Genomic DNA, 20,192 nt, shown 5'->3' with positions numbered 1-20,192 from the left:
TGAGGGTGGTGCAGTTGCCGTACCAGGCTGTGATACAGCCCAACAGGATGCTCTCGATTGTGCATCTGTAAAAGTTGGTCAGGGTTTTGGGTGACAAGCCAAATTTCTTCAGCCTCCTGAGGTTGAAGAGGCGCTGTTGCATAGACAGAGCTATGGATGCAAGGACTGACCATCCATGATATCAAAATTATAGTTTTAACCATGTTTTAATGCTATATTGTGTTTGTTAACATTTACATAGTTTACACACATTGGAGTAAAATAAGGTTATATCATGGGTTCTGATGGGGTATGACAGTTGAACTAAGCTCATCAAGCATTTATAAGTTATATTCTTCAAGAATCAATAAGTGAATATCATTAATTTCTATGTCCAAAAATTTATGTAGCAACTGCAGCTTGCCTCTTTAAGAGATTTAAGAATATTTTTCCAATTTACTAGGCCTTTTCATTGAATGTTTCAGTTCTATTGAAAGACTTTGACCGACAAGAAATTGGAAGGGATTTGACCCTTTTCTGTTGAAACCAATTGGAAATATAATCTGCTCAAGAGTGGATTCCTCCGGAGAGACAATGGTGTAAAATATTTTCAATTCCATGAAGAACAAACCATAGGAAAGGAAAATATTTCCAATGATCTACATTAAAATGGCTCTTAAATCTGGCCATTCATTCATGTCCCTGGAAGGTATGTTGTGTTTGCGTGCGGACTGTTGAAGCTTTATTAATATCATCCATTAATATTAATATCCAGTGTGACAAGCTGGATGGCCTGCAGTGACATTTCAGATACTGTGTTCGATGACGTCAAACGCCACGTTTATCAATGTGGTTCCAAAACGGTCAATGACTTTGTGGCCATTAGTCAGTGTGGCTAATGTCAGTCTTGCTGTGGCCATTAGCACTTCATACATTGAATATTTACAGTCAGAGGACCCCCCCATTCACCATGGAGGCCAGATCAAACAGCATGAGGTACTCTGTCTGGGCATTAAGTGGTGTCGTCCGTCAAGCTTTTTAGTGCTTGGTCTTCCTATTTACAGAGAGTCTCTGTCTCTAGGGGGGAAAGCCAGAGTGTATTATGTGCTCATGTGTGTGTTTTCCATGGGCTTCCAAAGTGTTTGTGTTTATTAGAATTGGAGTACACGTTTGAGTGGTAGATGCATGATGTATCGCCAGATGGGGGATAACATTCTAACCGTCCTGTTACTTTAAGGAAGAAGGGAGAAGGTCATCATACTGTTTAGCCTGAGAGCTTATTAATCTGGGTCCTTGGAACCGGTCCCAAGATATCATGTGTCAGACATGGATGTGGCAGAAGAGTAGTAGTTCGCTATTCTGGTGTAAGCATCGGAAGATCCTGGGCTGAGCATGGGGAGAGGGAGGGGCAGCTAGCTGAGCATAGGTAGAGGAAGTCGCTGGTTGGTTAGCAGGCCCGGAGGCCCATTGAGGGTGTTGTACCACTGCATGGGGCTGCTTCTAGAGGGAGAGGGGCGGTGGGGCGGCAGGAGGGATACTGTATGTGCAGCAGGGAGACTTTGTAGTTTAGTTTAGAGTTGAAAGGTAGTCAAATACAGGAGGGGTCTGGTCTTGTGTTTGAGACTGTTTGGGTGTTTTGGGGGATTTGTTGTTGGTGATAGGGGTCCCTGAGCCAACCTGTGTACCACCGGAAGGCTCACCCCAGTGGAGCAGAGAGAGAGAGAAACACACAGAAGACATCATCATGGGGACCCAGCGTCTGGTCTCTCTGCCCTCTGTGGCTAATTAACATCAGTGAACGCCCACGTGACCTTACACATCCTCATCCCCAACGTTCCTCTATGTTTCTCACAAAGAAAGTTGCTGATGTACAGATGCATCACACATGCTCTCTCTCTCTCTCTCTCGCTCGCTCGCTCGCTCGCTCGCTCTCTTTCTCTCTTTCTCTCTGAATTATATTCACTGTTAATGGCATGCAAGATATTCAGCATGTATCAAAGCATGAAGACAATTGATGAATGCAACACTTAACACAAATTAAACCCTTTCTTAGGCAGGCAACATCAATGATGTTACACATTTAAATGTTGAAAAGAGAACAAGGTTCAAAGCATGGCATTTATGAAGTGCAGATCCCATCTTTGGTGTTTTGTTGTCTGTCATTGTCACACAATTTTAGGTTACAATGAGTCATGTCAACTGTGCTCCTCTTGTCAGTCTAATCTAGAGTGTTTTTTTAACAGTCCTTTCTCCTTCCCTTTATTTATTGTAATCTGTATTAAAATTGTTTTTTATAATGCCAACATAAATACCGTGTTTGTATAAAATGTACACTCACGCAGCCTCCCGAGTGGTGCAACGGTCTAAGGCACTGCATCGCAGTGCTTGAGGTGTCACTACAGACAAGGTGCTCAATTGGCCAAGCGTTGTCCGGGTTAGGGGCGGGTTTAGCCGGGGGGGCTTTACTTGGCTCATCGTGCTCTAGTGACTCCTTGTGGCGGGCCAGGTGCCTGCAGGCTGACTTCAGTTGTTAGTTGAACGGTGTTTCCTTCGACACAATGGTGCAGCTGGCTTCCAGGTTACACGGGCGGGTGTTAAGAAACGTGGTTTGGTGGGTCATGTTTCGGAGGACGCATGGCTCGACCGTCGCCTCTCCCGAGCCCGTTGTATATTGAACAGTATGTACACTACTGTTCAAAAGTTTGGGGTCACAGAAATGTCCTTGTTTTTTGAAAGAAAAGCACATTTTTTGTCCATGAAAATAACATAAAATTGATCAGAAATACAGTGTAGGCATTGTTAATGTTGTAAATGACTATTGTAGCTGGAAACGGCTGATTTTTTATGTAATATCTACATAGGCGTACAGAGGCCCATTATCAGCAACCAAGTTTATAATTTTAAAAGGCTAATTGATCATTAGAAAACCCTTTTGCAATTACGTTAGTACAGCTGAAAACGGTTGTTCTGATTAAAGAAGCAATAACATTGGCCTTCTTTAGACTAGTTGAGTATCTGGAGCATAAGCATTTTTGTGGGTTCGATTACAGGCTCAAAATAGCCAAAAACAAGTAACTTTCTTCTGAAACTCGTCAGTCTATTCTTGTTCTGAGAAATGAAGGCTATTCCATGTGCAAAATTGCCAAGAAACTGAAGATCTCGTATAACGCTGTGTACCACTCCCTTCACAGAACAGCGCAAACTGTGTCTAACCAGAATAGGAAAAGGATTGGGAGGCTCCAGTGCACAACTGAGCAAGAGGACAAGTACATTTGTGTCTAATTTGAGAAACAGACGCCTCACAAGTCCTCAACTGGCAGCTTCATTACATAGTACCCGCAAAACACCAGTCTCAACGTCAACAGTGACGAGGCGACTCCAGGATGCTGGCCTTCTGTATTTCTGATCAATTTGATGTTATTTTAATGGACAAAAAATTTGCTTTTCTTTCCAAATCAAGGACATTTCTAAGCGACCCCAAACTTTTGAACGGTAGTGTATATACATACATTCACTGGCAAGATTATTAGGTACACCCATCTAGTACCAAGTCGGACCCCCTTTTGCCTCCAGAACAGCCTGAATTATTTGGGGAATTCTACAAGGTGTCGCAAATGTTCCACAGGGATGTTGGTCCATTCTGGCGAGATGGCATCATGCAGTTGCTGCAGATTGGACGATGGTACGTTCATGTTGCGAACAGCCTGTTCAATCTCATCCCAAAGATGCTCTATTAGGTTATGGTCTGGGGACTGTGCAGGCCACTAAAGTAAACTGAACTCGCTGTCATCTTCCAGGCAATGTTTTTCCACTCCTCAATTGTCCAGTGTTGGTGATCGCGTGCCCAGTAGAACCGCTTCTTCTTGTTTTTAGCTGATAGGAGTGGAACCTGGTGTGGTTGTCTGCTGTAATAGCCCATCCGTGACAAGGACCAATGAATTGTGCTTTCCAAGATGCCGTTCTGCACACCACTATTGTACTGCGCCGTTATTTGTCTGTTTGTGGCCCACCTGTTATATTGCACAATTCTTGCCATTCTCTTTTGACCTCTCTCATCAATGAGCTGTTTTTTCCCATAAGACTGTCAATGACTGGATATCTTTTGTTTGTCGTGCCGTGCGTGAAAAACCCAGGAGGGCGGACGTTTCTGAGATACTGGGTCCGGCGCATATGGGCCCATTCTAAATCAAATCAAATGAAAATGTGAGTGAACAGAAGAAAAATCTACATCAAATCAATATTTGGTGTGACCACCCTTTTCCTTCAAAACAGCATAAATTCTTCTCTGTACACTTGTACACAGTTTTTGAATTAACTCGGCAGGTAGGCTGGCCCAAACATCTTGGAGAACTAACCACAGTTCTTCTGTGGATTTAGGCAGTCTCAGGTGCTTCTCTCTCTTCATGTAATCCCAGACAGACTCAATGTTGAGATCAGGGCTCTGTCGGGGCCATACCATCACTTCCAGGACTCCTTGTTCTTGTTGATGCTGAAGATAGTTCTTAATGACTTTCGCTGTATGTTTGGGGTCGTTGGCATGATGCATAATACATTTGGGGCCAATCAGATGCCTCCTGATGGTATTGAAAAATTGATAAGTATTTGCAGCCCCAAACTTGCAAGGAACCTCCACCATACTTCACTGTTGCCTGCAGACACTCATTTGTGTATCGCGCTCCAGCCCTTCGGCAAACTGCCTTCTACTACAGCCAAATATTTCTAATTTTGACTCATCAGTCCAGAGTACCTGCTGCCATTTTTCAGCACCCCAGTTCCTGTGTTTTCATGCATAGTTGAGTCGCTTGGCCTTATTTCCACATTGGAGGTATGGCTTTTTGGCCGCAAGTCTTCCATGAAAGCCACTTCTGACCAGACTTCTCCGAATAGTAGATGGGTGTACCAGGGTCCCTCTGTTTTCTGACAATTCTGAGCTGATGGCACTGCTGGACATCTTCCAATTGCGAAGGGAAGTAAGCTTGATGTGTCTTTCATCTGCTGCAGTAAGTTTCCTTGGCCGACCACTGCGTCTACGGTCCTCAACGTTGCCCGTTTTTTTTGTGCTTCTTCAAAAGTGCTTGGACAGCACATATGGAAACCCCTGTCTGCCTTGAAATGTCTGCCTGGGAGAGACCTTGCTGATGCAGTATAACTACCTTGTCTCTTGTTGCTGTGCTCAGTCTTGCCATGGTGTATGACTTTTGACAGTAAACTGTCTTCGGCAACCTCACCTTGTTAGCAGAGTTTGGCTGTTCCTCACCCAGTTTTATTCCTCCTACACAGCTGTTTCTGTTTCAGTTAATGATTGTATTTCAACCTACATATTGAATTGATGATCATTAGCACCTGTTTGGTATAATTGTTTAATCATACACCTGACTACATGCCTACAAAATCCCTTACCTTGTGCAAGTGTACCTACAAAAATTGATGCTGTTTTGAAGGCAAAGGGTGGTCACACCAAATATGGATTTGATTTAGATTTTTCTTCTGTTCACTCACTATGCATTTAGGTAATTGATAAATATAATCTATTAACATGTCTATTTTTGAAAGAATTTTTACTATACAGCATTTTTTCACACCTACCTAAAACTTTTGCACATTACTGTATATATAACGGCCTCTACTCTTCTGGAAAGTCTTTCCACTAAATGTTGGAACATTGCTGAGGGGACTTGCTTCCATTCAGCCACAAGAGCATTAGTGAGGTTGGGCACTGATGTTGGGCGATTAGGCCTGGCTCGCAGTCCGTGTTCCAATTCATCACAAAGGTGTTCGATGGGGTTGAGGTCAGGGCTCTGTGCAGGCGAGTCAAGTTCTTCCACACCGATCTCGACAACCATTTCTGTATGGACCTCACTTTGTGCACGGGGGCATTGTCATGCTGAAACAGGAAAGGGCCTTCCCCAAACTGTTGCCACAAAGTTGGAAGCACAGAATCGTCTAGTATACCATTGTATGCTCTGGCGTTAAGATTTCCGTTCACTGGAACTAAGGGGCCTAGCCCGAACCATGAAAAATAGCCCCAGACCATTATTCTTCCTCCACCAAACTCTACAGTTGGCACTATGCATTCGGCAGGTAGCGTTTGTCCTGGCGTCCGCCGTCGGACTGCCAGATGGTGAAGTGTGATTCATCACTCCAGAGAACGCGTTTCCACTGCTTGAGAGTCCAATGGCGGCAAGGTTTACACCACTCCAGCCGACGCTTGGCATTTCGCATGGTGATCTTAGGCTTGGAAACCCATTTCATGAAGCTTTGACGAACAGTTCTTGTGCTGACATTGCTTCCAGAGGCAGTTTCGAACTCGGTAGTGAGTGTTGCAACTGAGGACAGTCAATTTTTATGTGCAACGTGCTTCAGGACTTCTGTGAGCTTGTGTGGCCTACCACTTCGTGGCTGAGCCGTTGTTGCTTCTAAACGTTTCCACTTCACAATAACAACACCTACAGTTGACCGGGGCAGCTCTAGCAGGGCAGATATTTGACAAACTGACTTGTTGGAAAGGTTGTATCTTATGACAGTGCCACATTGAAAGTCACTGCGCTCTTCATTAAGGCAATTCTACTGCCAATGTTTGTCTATGAATCAAATCAAATCAAATCAAAGTTTATTTGTCACGTGCACCGAATACAACAGGTATTCACCTTACAGTGAAATGTTTACTTACAGGCTCTAACCAATAGCGCAGAAAAGGTATTAGGTGAACAATAGTTAAGTAAAGAAATAAAACAACAGTAAAAAGACAGGCTATATACAGTAGCGAGGCTACATACAGATGTTAGTCAGGCTGATTGAGGTAGTATGTACATGTAGATATGGTTGAAGTGACTATGCATATGTGATGAACAGAGAGTAGCAGTAGCATAAAAGAGGAGTTGGCGGGTGGTGGGTGGCGGGACACAATCCAGATAGCCCGGTTAGCCAATGTGCGGGAGCACTGGTTGGTCGGCATAATTGAGCTAGTATGTACATGAGTGTATAGTTAAAGTGACTATGCATATATGATAAACAGAGAGTAGCAGCAGCTATGAAAACTGTATGGCTGTATGCTCGATTTTATACACCTGTCAGCAACGAATTTGGCTGAAATAGCTAAACCACTAATTTGAAGGGGTGTCCACATACTTTTGTATATGTAGTGGATATGTATGTACAGTAGCTAAAAGCTATGTACAGCTAGCTTACCTTGCAGCAACATTTCATATACAGTGTATTTGAGGTTTAAAAAGGCTTCCCGTGTAGCTCAGTTGGTAGAGCATGGCACATGCAACGCCATTTGCGTGGGTTTGATTCCCACAGGGGACTAGTATGAACTTACTCTGGATAAGAGTGTCTGCTAAATGATGTGATTGTAGAGTTAGACATTTCAGACTTAATTTTAAATGTATTAACTCCTACAAAAATGGCCATTAATTATAATCCACAAAATGATTCACATTTCCTGTTGCTGCAGGATTATTTTCCTGCTGTAGCAAACTGCCTCAAATTAAGATCCTACACCTGTAGGCAGCATGTTTTACATTCAAATACGCCCTCTCTATTGTTGACTGCACTTGATATTACATTTCTTAATTGTTATGTAAGGCTTTGAGGTCCTCCCAAGTGGTGCAGTGGTCAAAATCACTGCATCGCAGTGCTAGTTGTGCCGCTAGAGATTCTGGGTTTGAGTCCAGGCTCTGTCGCAGCCGGCTGTGACCAGTAGACCCATGGGTCGGCGCACAATTGGCCCAGTGTCGTCCGGGTTAGGGAGGGTTTGGCTGGCAGGGATGTCCTTGTCCCATCGCGCACTAGCAACTCCTGTGGCGGCCAGGTGCAGTGCACACAGTCGTCAGGTGTATGGCGTTTCCTCTGACACATTGGTGTGGCTGGCTTCTGGGATAAGTGGGCATTGTGTCAAGAAGCAGTGTGGCTTGGTTGGGTTGTGTTTCGGAGTACATACGGCTCTTGACCTTCACCTCTCCCGAGTCTGTACGGGAGTTGCAGCAATGAGACAAGACTGTAACTACCAATTGGATACCATGAAAAAGGTGTAAAAAAATTTGGTATGGCTTTGATGGAAAACACCCTCAGAAAAGCATTCTAGAGGTATATAATTTCGCAGACAGAAAGACCACCAAATCCCTAATTTTATTAATGTCATTATTAATCAATTGTATTATCTGATCTCAACTCAAGTGCCTTTTCTCCTGTTAATAGATTCCTATTTTCATTGGCTGGTCACCTGAGAGAGCAGGTTGGGAAAGGGCCATGGCTGAGAGGAGTCAGGGCTGAGGGGGAGGCAGGACAGTGAGAGAGAACGACGGGTAAAATGAGCAGATATCCCCAGGGAATGAGGCCAGGGATGCTTTTGTGGCACTGTATGGTCAGAGGGTCGGCTCCGCTGAGCACCAATGGGGATGACCAATACTGGTGAGCCATCTCGCTGTCCCATACCACCACTGACAACAAAAGTAAAACCACTTATAAATAAACCGACTTTCTGCAAGAAAATCCGCGGCCCACACACATGCTCTTGAGATGTTTAAATTTGAACTTGTGCTGAGACATAACTGACTTAACAGCACTACTGATGGGTTCCGTTGACTGAATGTGCTGTACACATTGCAATCTTTTGATCAAATTAATGAGCAAACAAGATTATATTGCCTCTTTGGGTAATGCTCTCTCTCTCTCCCTCTCCTCTTTCCCCTCTTTCTCTCTCCGTTACTCCCTCTTTCTGTTGATGTATGGCCTAGGTGACAGGTAAAACAAACACAGGGCCAATCGATGCTGTAAACAGGAATGGAACGAGGTTGTAAATAAGCCATCATAGCAGAGGAACAGGACAGCTAGAAAGGGGCGGAGGAGGAGAGGAGGAGTTAATTTTTAATTTCCTGCTTTAATATCTCATTTGCCTGTCAATGCAATCAATAAAATCACATGGCATATGATAAACGCCTCCCCCTTTCACAAGAATTCTGTTACGCCGCAAACCTTTCAGAGGACCGGGGTAGACTGCGCAATCTCCCTCAACCACTCTCATCAAATCCAATGAACATTTGACTTGACAGGAAATACTCCAATGAGCTACACAGAACTGAGATGAACAGATAACTAGTAACCCGTTCAAAGTATTTATACTGTTTATTATAAAGTGGGTGGTTCGAGCCCCGAATGCTGATTGGCTGTTTATTATGCGGCCTTGATGATGTCATCTGTGTTATCATTGTTATGAAATATTATATGAGGTAACCAACCAACCTATGATTAATATGTTGATATCATTCATCCCAGCAGGTCTATTGTGGCTGTTTTCTCTCTCTCATCTCTGTAGCGCCACCTGGGTTCCTTGTTCCTACTGTTGTTGTTGCTGGGGGGAGAGTAAAAGGCGTCACACTGGGACTGCTATAGTAAGGTTGAGGACAGGGAGGTGTGGGGAACGGAGAGTTGTGTTGAGTTAGCGCACACGTCTTGCCTGGCCTTTTATATGAAGAGGCCAATCATCACACAGAGGCTAACATAAATCACAGATATATCAAAAGTATGTATGCAGCATCCACATAGCCATTCAGTGCAGACACAAAGAGAGAGAGAAGGGCCTGGGGTTGGTACAAGCACACACAGCAGGGTGGAGAGAGAGAGAGAAAGAGGGAACAGTGGGGGTGCAGAAAGAGGAGCATCTCAACAACACCACACCCTCTCTGTTTGTGGTACCCCTCGTCTGTCTGGGGGGTGAGCTATTCTCCAAACAGGGCTCACCCCCCACAGACTCCAAAGACGTGTGAAATTACTAGTTACGGATTCCTTCTTGAAGATTCCCAATTAGAGATCTAATTTTCCACACCACTGGGTCAGTAAGGGACTGAAATATTGGAGGTGGAGAAGGTTGGAGGAGTTGCCATAGATGCATATGGTTAGAAGTGGTGTGTGTCTGTTGAGACTCTGGTAGAATGCTTTCTGATATGTAGTCCAGAATGTGTCTTAACTGGATCTGCTTTACTCCTTCAGACATCTCTGGATTAAGTCCTGTCACTAAACTCTAATTCTACTGTAGCATGACAGGGTTACATATCAAAGACCAGCATCTAAGGCCACATTTTGGCTATCAACATGTGTATACAAAAAGGTTCAATGTGCTTATGCTACACTCATAGAAAAAAATATGCTATCTAGAATCTAAAATGGTTCTTCGGCTATCCCCATAGGAGAACCCTTTTTGGTTCCAGGTAGAACCCTTTTGGGTTCCATGTAAAACCCTTCCCACAGAGGGTTCTACATAGAACCCAAAATAGTTCTACCTGGAACCAAAAAGAGTCCTCCTATGGGGACAGCCGGAGAACACTTTTGGAACCCCAGAATATAATCCTTAATGAACAATCCAGTACTGTAATCCATTAATAGTATATTTTACAGAATATTACCAGTATATTACTACCATATAATACAATTAACACACCACACAATCATACAAAAATAACAAATTGTAGAGTTTCTATTTCAGTATCCTCTCCCTTCAGATCACATGTTGGACAAACACCCACTAAACTGGTGGGCTTGTCAGGCTGGCTGATTGACAGAGACAGCACTTGACAGGCTTCCATTGAGAAGATGACACAACAGCTCTAAAGGTTTCAGTCCAGCTGGCAGAGTGGGGAGTGCATACTTTAAAATCCCTCTGAGCTCTTCCTGCTGGGCACAACTGTAATGATCACTGCCCCAAACTGTTTTATCCTGACACATACACTAGATTGTATTAGATCAATCTTAATGATGATGATAATGAGGGGAGGGATGAGGGGGGACTGACTGGTTGTGAACAATGTGGTTGCACTCCACTCCTCCTGTTTGCTTCGTGTGGTTCCTCTCTACTCTACTTGTCACCTTTCTCCCCCCCATCTTCCACTACTCCCTGCCTCGCAATCCTGGTATGAATCACCTCAAATGTAATCATTATGCTACACTGACACTCTGTTTGGGCACAAGGGCGAGAATGTAGTCAACAGTGCATCCCTCAGTGGTTAGAGCTAGCTCCAACACACAGGGAACCTATAAAAGGCATCAGGCCTGTGAGGACTCCGTGACTGTATGCACTGTGAAGACCACACTGCGATTCAGCTTCAGTTCAATAGAGAGAGATGGAGAGAGGCTAATAAGAGCAGTGGCGTCTCCACAATGCAGTTGATTGTGCTGCCTTTGAAATGATGGCGGTGCATGCGTTGTCTCTGCGCGTGCCTGACCGGACACGTAATTGCACACACACAAGAGAGAGAAGGCCTTGACCTAGATCACAGATGGACACGACAATTCATGACAGTTCAACATCCCAATAGACAAGGCTGTCCATTTCACAGCCTCAGTGTCTGATGCCCTCAGGCCTGCATTATAAATTACTCTGAACGGTCCCCCCACTTACAAGGGACAGTAAACTACTAAGAAAGTACTAATGGGTGGGGCAGCTTGTTTATTTGAGGACAGAAATATGCTTGTGTTGGCTAGTTAATCCCACTGCCTGCGGTCCTACATCCCCCATCTCCTCCACTGTCCATCCCATTGTGTTTAACCTTGTCAGAGAAACGCTGTAGCTTCCCATTAGGGTCTGTCTGCTGTTTCCAGATAGGGTTGAGCATTATAAGCTCATTTAGAATGACTTTCACTTTTTAATAAACTGCTCACGGCCCTGTAGATCAGATACTGAGGGAGGTGCACTTAACAATGACAGAGAGAAAGATGAGTCGTTATTTCATAGGAAATTATACCAACCAAAGGGCATCCGCCTGAAACCCTCTCTTCTGTGTGCTCCCTCTTCACCTCTCCTCCTCTAATTTGACATGTTTGACACCTTCAGCAGCCGTATCATCCTCTGCTCAGCGCTGAGAGAGAGAGAGAGAGAGAGAGAGAGAGAGAGAGAGAGAGAGAGAGAGAGAGAGAGAGAGAGAGAGAGAGAGAGAGAGAGAGAGAGAGAGAGAGAGAGAGAGAGAGAGAGAGAGAGAGAGAGAGAGAGAGAGAGAGAGAGAGAGAGAGAGAGAGAGAGAGAGAGAGAGAGAGAGAGAGAGAGAGAGAGAGAGAGAGAGAGAGAGAGAGAGGTCGTCAGGGCAGAGCGGGGCAGGATAATGATAATTGGTGTTAGGGGTGGGGGTCAATGTAACATCACAGACAAGGGACAGAGAGTAAAGAAGACAGGGGTCATCCCTCACTCTTACCCTTTCTCTCTCAAATGAACCAGAAATGAAGGGATGAGAATAAAGGGGGTGGGGTGAAAAGAGAGGGCGATGGAAGAGGGGGGTTGGCCAGTATGGAGGGCGAGGTTAATGGAATTGCAGGAGTAAATTGAGTTACGGGGGGTGAAATGGCATTTGAATTGAAAATGCCATTTTAGCCGTTGAATCGATGTACTGCTTCGCTGTCTGAGAGCCTGTCACAGTTGGGGATGGGGTTAGTGATGACTCGTGGTATAGGGGTGAATGGGTGTAGACTGAGTGAGGAGAAACTGGGGTAAACTGCTGTTTACGTTCAAGGAATTAGAAACGAAACATCAACAATCTCATTTCTTTCAGCCCTGAGACCAATGCTGTAGTTGCTTAGGTTACCGTTGCACATCTCAGACAAATTAATACTGAGCTATAAATTAATTGGTTTTACGAAATGAGTTTTTTTTTTTTTTACCAATAAACAAACAACCGATTAATCATTTCCTATATATCTGTGAAAGGTTATGCAAAGACTAGACATACCTTGAATCACTTTCATCAGCATGCAATGAAAGCATTATGCAGAGGACGTGGGGCAGCCAAATTGAAGATGAATATGTCCTCTTATTTATTATTATGGAAATGGTTTTAATTTGTTTAAAAGGAAACACAACAGCTTTTCATTAGCACAAAAGACCACCATCTGAGTGTTTCAAGCAATAACCTCCATCAATCACGAGTCACAAACCAAATCGACATTCTAATTACCATAGAAAGAACAGAGTGGATCCCTAGCATAGCCTAAGGCAGGTATAATTATGATATAAGGGACAGTTCTGGTCCAACTCAAGGTGTCATAAAAAAAATTATTAACTCAAAATAATGTTTACAACCAAAAATAACAATAACTGTAGCAACCCTGTGTTTATAAAGGTGGATATTGACTTTGCTACGTCAGTATGCTTTTGTGGCACAATCGATGCCTTGCAGGGCTACGGGTCAGAAGGTGGAGGGTTCGCCGATCACCACGGACGAGCTCACTCTCCTTGCCTGTTTCATTACACTACGATCAGAACCGGCTGCAGACAATGATCAGCTAGGGGATATCAGATTTTTTACATTTTGATGCTATATTTATAATTATATAAAATATATGCTACAAATTTCCCACCAACAGGTTTCTGTGTTCAATCAGTGGTGACCCGTCATTCAGGGCAGGTGGGGCAGAGCCCCACATTTTTACCTCAAAATAAAATGAAAAACAAAAAATAAAATAAAAATGTGGCTTGCCTGTTTTGCATGTTATTTTGGCATTAATATACGTGTCATAAATCAGTTCATTGAGTTAATAAAGCCACATACAAACATGGTCCCTTTTTTGATTTATTGAGTAAGGCAGCTCCAAAATGCAGGGGTTTCAGCCTAGCTCAGTGCTTTCTTTGATGGTGGGTTAGCCAGCGGAAGATACAGAGCATAGGTGTTGGTAATGTTCTCTAGTTGCGCCGTGATTGGCTCAGTGTTCACTCATGGGACACTACGTCACCGCCAAGTCTAAGGGTAGAGCTTGAAAATTCAAGCCCCTTGGGTGCTGCCATAGAGTTACATTAGAAGTGCCCATCCAAGAAGGCTCAAGACCATTGGCCACAGGTGAAATTACATCAAATCACGTCATATCTACAGTAGCTTTGATTGGATCACTGACGTCATCATGATTCAACCTTGTTTTTTTCAGAGTTCCCAGTTGTCTTGAAAGCACCATAAATCCAGAGAATGCCAGACTTTGATGACAAGGTTTGATGATTTGCCCACGAAGGACCGCCATGCCACCTTCCTGTTCAAGTGAGCACAGCACAACAAGGTGAGTCCAAAAATGTCTTGTATGCTGCTGCATAAATTATGTAATATGCCAGGGAGATATGTATACTATAGCTAAGAAATTAATACTAAGTGTATGTTGTGTAGTAAGCTGTTAGTAGCCCATGTGCCTCACCCTAATAATTTGGTCTATTTTCCCCTCTTAATTTCGCTTACTGTTCTGACTTGGTGGTACACATGTAGCCTATAACCTGTTTTAGGGAAATGTAATGAAATCATATAAATTTTTATTGGTCACATACACATGGTTGGCATATGTTAATGCGAGTGTAGCGAAATGCTTGTGCTTCTAGTTCCGACCATGCAATAATATCTAACAAGTAATCTAACAATTTCACAACAACCTCCCTCTGCTGTTTCCTGAAGTCCACGATCATCTCCTTTGTTTTGTTGACGTTGAGTGTGACGTTATTTTCTTGACACCACTCTCCGAGGGTTCTCACTTCCTCCCTGTAGGCCGTCTCGTCATTTTTGGTAATCAAGCCTACCACTGTAGTGTCGTCTGCAAACTTGATGATTGAGTTGGAGGCGTGCATGGCCACGCAGTCATGGGTGAACAGGGAGTACAGGAGAGGGCTGAGAACGCACCCTTGTGGGGCCCCAGTGTTGAGGATCAGTGGGGTGGAGATGTTGTTTCCTACCCTCACCACCTGGGGGCGTCCCGTCAGAAAGTCCAGGACCCAGTTGCACAGGGCGGGGTCGAGACCCAGGGTCTCGAGCTTAATGACGAGTTTGGAGGGTACTATGGTGTTAAATGCTGAGCTGTAGTTGATGAACAGCATTCTTACATAGGTATTCCTCTTGTCCAGATGGGTTAGGGCAGTGTGCAGTGTGATTGCGATTATGTCGTCTGTGGACCTATTGGGGCGGTAAGCAAATTGGAGTGGGTCTAGGTTGTTAGGTAGGGTGGAGGTGATATGATCCTTGACTAGTCTCTCAAAGCACTTCATGATGACGGAAGTGAGTGCTACGGGGCGATAGTCGTTTGGCTCAGTTACCTTAGCGTTCTTGGGAACAGGAACAATGGTGACCCTTTTGAAGCATGTGGGAACAGCAGACTGGGATAGGGATTGATTGAATATGTCCGTAAATATGTTCGTAAACACTGGTCTGCGCATGCTCTGAGGACGCGGCTAGGGATGCCGTCTGGGCCGGCAGCCTTGCGAGGGTTAACACGTTTAAATGTTTTACTCACTTTGGCTGCGGTGAAGGAGAGCCCGCAGGTTTTGGTAGCGGGCCGTGTCGGTGGCATTGTATTGTCCTCAAAGCGAGCAAAGAAGTTGTTTAGTTTGTCTGGGAGCAAGACATCGGGGTCCGTAATGGGGCTGGTTTTCTTTTTGTAGTCCGTGATTGACTGTAGACCCTGCCACCTACCTCTCGTGTCTGAGCCGTTGAATTGTGACTCTACTTTGTCTCTATACTGACACTTAGCTTGTTTGATTGCCTTGCGGAGGGAATAGCTACACTGTTTGTATTCGGTCATGTTTCCGGTTGCCTTGCCCTGATTAAAAGCAGTGGTTCACGCTTTCAGTTTTGCGCGAATGCTGCCATCAATCCACGGTTTCTGGTTGGGAAAGGTTTTAATAGTCGCCGTGGGTACAACATCACCGAAGCACTTGCTAATAAACTCGCTCACCGAATCAGCGTATACATCAATGTCGTTGTTTGACGCTATCTGGAACATATCCCACTCCACGTGATCGAAGCAATCTTGAAGAGTGGAATCAGATTGGTTGGACCAGCGTTGAACAGACCTGAGCACGGGCGTTTCCTGTTTTAGTTTCTGTCTATAGGCTGGGAGCAACAAAATGGAGTCGTGGTCAGATTTGCCGAAAGGAGGGCGAGGGAGGGCTTTGTATGCGTAGCGGAAGTTAGAGTAATTCAGAATTTTGCCAGCCCGGGTCGTGCATTCAATATTCTGATAAAATTTAGGGAGCCTTGTTTTCAGATTAGCCTTGTTAAAATCCCCAGCTACAATAAATGCAGCATCAGGATATGTGGTTTCCAGTTTACATAGAGTCCAATGAAGTTCTTTCAGGGCCATCGAGGTGTCTGCTTGGGGGGATATACACGACCCTGATTATAATCGAAGAGAATTCTCTTGGTAGATAATGCGGTCGGCATTTGATTGTAAGGAATTCTAGGTCAGGTGAACAAAAGGACTTGAGTTCCTGTATGTTGTTATGATCACACCATGACTCGTTAATCATAAGGCATACACCCCCGCCCTTCTTCTTACCAGAGAGATGTTTGTTTCTTACTGCACGATGCGTGAAGAAACCAGGTGGCTGTACCGACTCTGATAACGTATCCCGAGTGAGCCATGTTTCCGTGAAACAGAGAATGTTATCTTTAATGTCCTTCAAGCAGACCTTCAAGCAGACAATGAATCTTTAATGTCTTTCTGGAAGGCAACCCTTAATCATCAAATATTGTAAGAGCTTTCATTGTCTGCTTATATGCCCCCTATATTTATCCTATGGTTCTGATTTGGTGTACTAGGAGAACACTTTAAGAACGGCCCATGTTCGGAATTCTGTCGCTGTACATTTCAAAAGTGCTGAACAAATAGATATATTGACTACGTTCGTCCTAGCTCGCTCATTAACGTCTTAATTTAAATTACGGATTGCCTCTTATTTGCTTATCATCCCCTTATGCCATAGTTTCTACTTCTCAATTGTCAGTAGAAACCACATTTGTTTAAGCAAGTCAGCCATATCAGCTATGTTTTTTAAAAAGGCAGTAAATGAGGCTGAATGAACTGTTTCGTGGCCAGACAAGGCTCCAATGATAGCCAGGTGTAGTAGTGGTAAGGTGTTGGGTGTCAACAGTGTGTGCAACTGGTCAACTGAAGTCAGGTGCAGGAGAGCAGTGATGAGTGAACAGGCACCCTTTATTTGGCAGAAGGAAAACAGTCGGACGCAACTGCGTAACGACACAAAGTCAAAAGCGAATAGCGCACTCGTCACACAAATAATGTACAGCATACAATACCACGGGTTCCAAAAAAGACCCGGCGAAAAACCAGCATGAACCGTCACACATGACACGTAACTGTCACGATCGTCGTCCTCCTCATCTGAGGAGGAGTAGTAAGAAGGATCGGAGGACCAAAATGCAGCGTGGTAAGTATCCATTTTAATTAGAATACTTGAAACAAACAAACAAAATAACGAATAAACGAACGAACACGAAACAGTCCCTTATGGTGAACAAACACAGAAACAGGAACAATCACCCACAACCCACAATACAAAACAGGCTACCTCAATATGGTTCCCAATCAGAGACAACGACTAACACCTGCCTCTGATTGAGAACCATATCAGGCCAAACACATAGAAATAGACAAACTAGACATACAACATAGAATGCCCACTCAGATCACACCCTGACCAAACAAAACATAGAAACATACAAAGCAAACTATGGTCAGGGCGTGACAGTAACGAACAATCACACACACAGACATGGGGGGAACAGAGGATAATATACACGGAGAGTGATGAGGGGATGTAAAACAGGTGTGCGGAAAAACAAGACAAAACAAATGGAAAATGAAAGGTGGAGCGGCGATGGCTAGAAGACCGGTGACGTCGACCGCCGAGCGCCGCCCGAACAAGGAGAGAAGCCGAATTCGGCGGGAGTCGTGACATTGGGACAGCATTATGTAGGCCCTAACAGTTTGCGGGCACCGTTTGTCACCGTTATAGTGCAATTAATGTATTGTTTAGTGTTGTGTTGTGTATTGGCTTTCTTGCATGCATCCCACATTTAAAAAAAATTGCCCCACCAAGATTTACATGCTAAAATTTCACTGGTCCCAATGAACCACACAACCAATAAAAAAATCATACCGACTTCGGGCACTTCAGTATCATGGTTTGCGTTTTCAACACCACAATAAAAATACTATGTCAATCTCGACAAACAGAAAATACATCCCTCCCTACCTTGTAGGCCTACCCAGTATTGAAGGCTTGACAATCTCAGAATGTCATTAAACTTTTTGATGTTTTGTAACAGATGTCTCTTTCCATTCATCAAATGGCCACTGCACAGTTTGAATTGATTGATTTTATTTGTCAGTTAAAAAAATACATATAGACACACAGTACAAATATTTTTTCAAGGATTGCACAATAAAGTCGGGAACTTATTACCATTGTGGTCCCTATGTTTTTTACATAAATACATATACAATTACATACACTGTACAATTAAATACATATACAATTACATATAAAATCTTTTGTCTTGCCCGTTCACCCTCTGAATGGCACACAATCCATGTCTCAATTGTCTCAAGGTTTAAAAAGTTAAAGTGGATTTATCAGGGGACATCAATAACGGATCATACCCTAGCTTTCACCTGGATTCACCTGGTCAGTCTATGTCATTATGGGTCTCCAAACATTTCTAGCATGAGAGCTAATGAAACATTTCACAAGCTACAAAAAGTGTTTCTAGCTTTCAAATAGGCCCATTCTTCTCTTCTCCTCTCCCCTGCAACTCTTCCCGGGGTCCTTAGTGTACAAATGAAAGTAGTGCACTGTTTTCTGTCAATATACCTGGTAAAATAATGGTTAATAAACAACTCTAAGGAGTGCCCTATAAAATCAATGACTTTTTTCTCCCAAATTATGTTTATGTTTTCCCAAAATATGGGATTTTTTTTTTTTACAATTGTTCTTCAAGAAACAACAATTGGATGCTCTTGCCACGCCTACTCCCGTTCCCTCTCTCCGGGACTCGACGTCGCCGGTCTACTAACCACCTGTCCTGGCAACCCACATTATGCACATCTGGCAACCATCATTACACACAACTGCTCCACATAGTTATGCACACCTGGACATCATCATTACCCAAGTGGCGCAGCGGTCTAAGGCACTGAATCTCAGTGCTTGAGGTGTCACTACAGACACCCTGGTTTGATTCCAGGCTGTATCACAACCGGCCGTGATTGGGAGTCCCACAGGGCGGCGCACAACTGGCCCGGTGTAGCCCGTCACTTTTTATTCCCCTTTATTTAGCCCTCAGTAGCCTCAGTCTTCAGGCAGTATTGGTTTTGTTTATGTTCAGTACTCTACTCCTGTTTTGTTTATCTTCATGTTTCTTACTGACTCCCTGCATTTACGTTACAGAATACTGCCTCTGGGCTCTGTCCCTTTTGTGGCCAGGAGGGGCACCAGCATCCCAACCCGGGGTCCACTAGAGCAGAGGGGCGGCACCGTGACTTATCGTCTCCCAGGGTAGGTGTGAGTATTCCATTATCATTGTTTTCCGCCAAACCTTGTCTGTCCCTCAAGTGTTGTCTCTATAGCTCTAGTGGACTCCGGTGCCGCTGGGAACTTCATCAACCAGGCCCTCGCCTCCTCCCTGAACTTAACTTCATACCATTGGGATCCGGCAAATCAAATCAAATCAAGTTTATTTTATATAGCCCTTCGTACATCAGCTAATATCTCGAAGTGCTGTACAGAAACCCAGCCTAAAACCCCAAACAGCAAGCAATGCAGGTGTAGAAGCACGGTGGCTAGGAAAAACTCCCTAGAAAGGCCAAAACCTAGGAAGAAACCTAGAGAGGAACCAGGCTATGAGGGGTGGCCAGTCCTCTTCTGGCTGTGCCGGGTGGAGATTATAACAGAACATGGCCAAGATGTTCAAAATGTTCATAAATGACAAGCATGGTCAAATAATAATCAGGAATAAATGTCAGTTGGCTTTTCATAGCCGATCATTAAGAGTTGAAAACAGCAGGTCTGGGACAGGTAGGGGTTCCATAACCGCAGGCAGAACAGTTGAAACTGGAACAGCAGCAAGGCCAGGTGGACTGGGGACAGCAAGGAGTCATCATGCCCGGTAGTCCTGACGTATGGTCCTAGGGCTCAGGTCCTCCGAGAGAGAGAAAGAAAGAAAGAAGGAGAGAATTAGAGAGAGCCAAGATGTTCAAAATGTTCATAAATGACAAGCATGGTCAAATAATAATCAGGAATAAATGTCAGTTGGCTTTTCATAGCCGATCATTAAGAGTTGAAAACAGCAGGTCTGGGACAGGTAGGGGTTCCATAACCGCAGGCAGAACAGTTGAAACTGGAACAGCAGCAAGGCCAGGTGGACTGGGGACAGCAAGGAGTCATCATGCCCGGTAGTCCTGACGTA

The sequence above is a fragment of the Salvelinus namaycush genome, chromosome 26 (genome assembly GCF_016432855.1).
Source record: "Salvelinus namaycush isolate Seneca chromosome 26, SaNama_1.0, whole genome shotgun sequence".
In the NCBI taxonomy this organism is placed as follows: domain Eukaryota; kingdom Metazoa; phylum Chordata; class Actinopteri; order Salmoniformes; family Salmonidae; genus Salvelinus; species Salvelinus namaycush.
Note: the sequence above shows the minus strand (reverse complement) of the source record.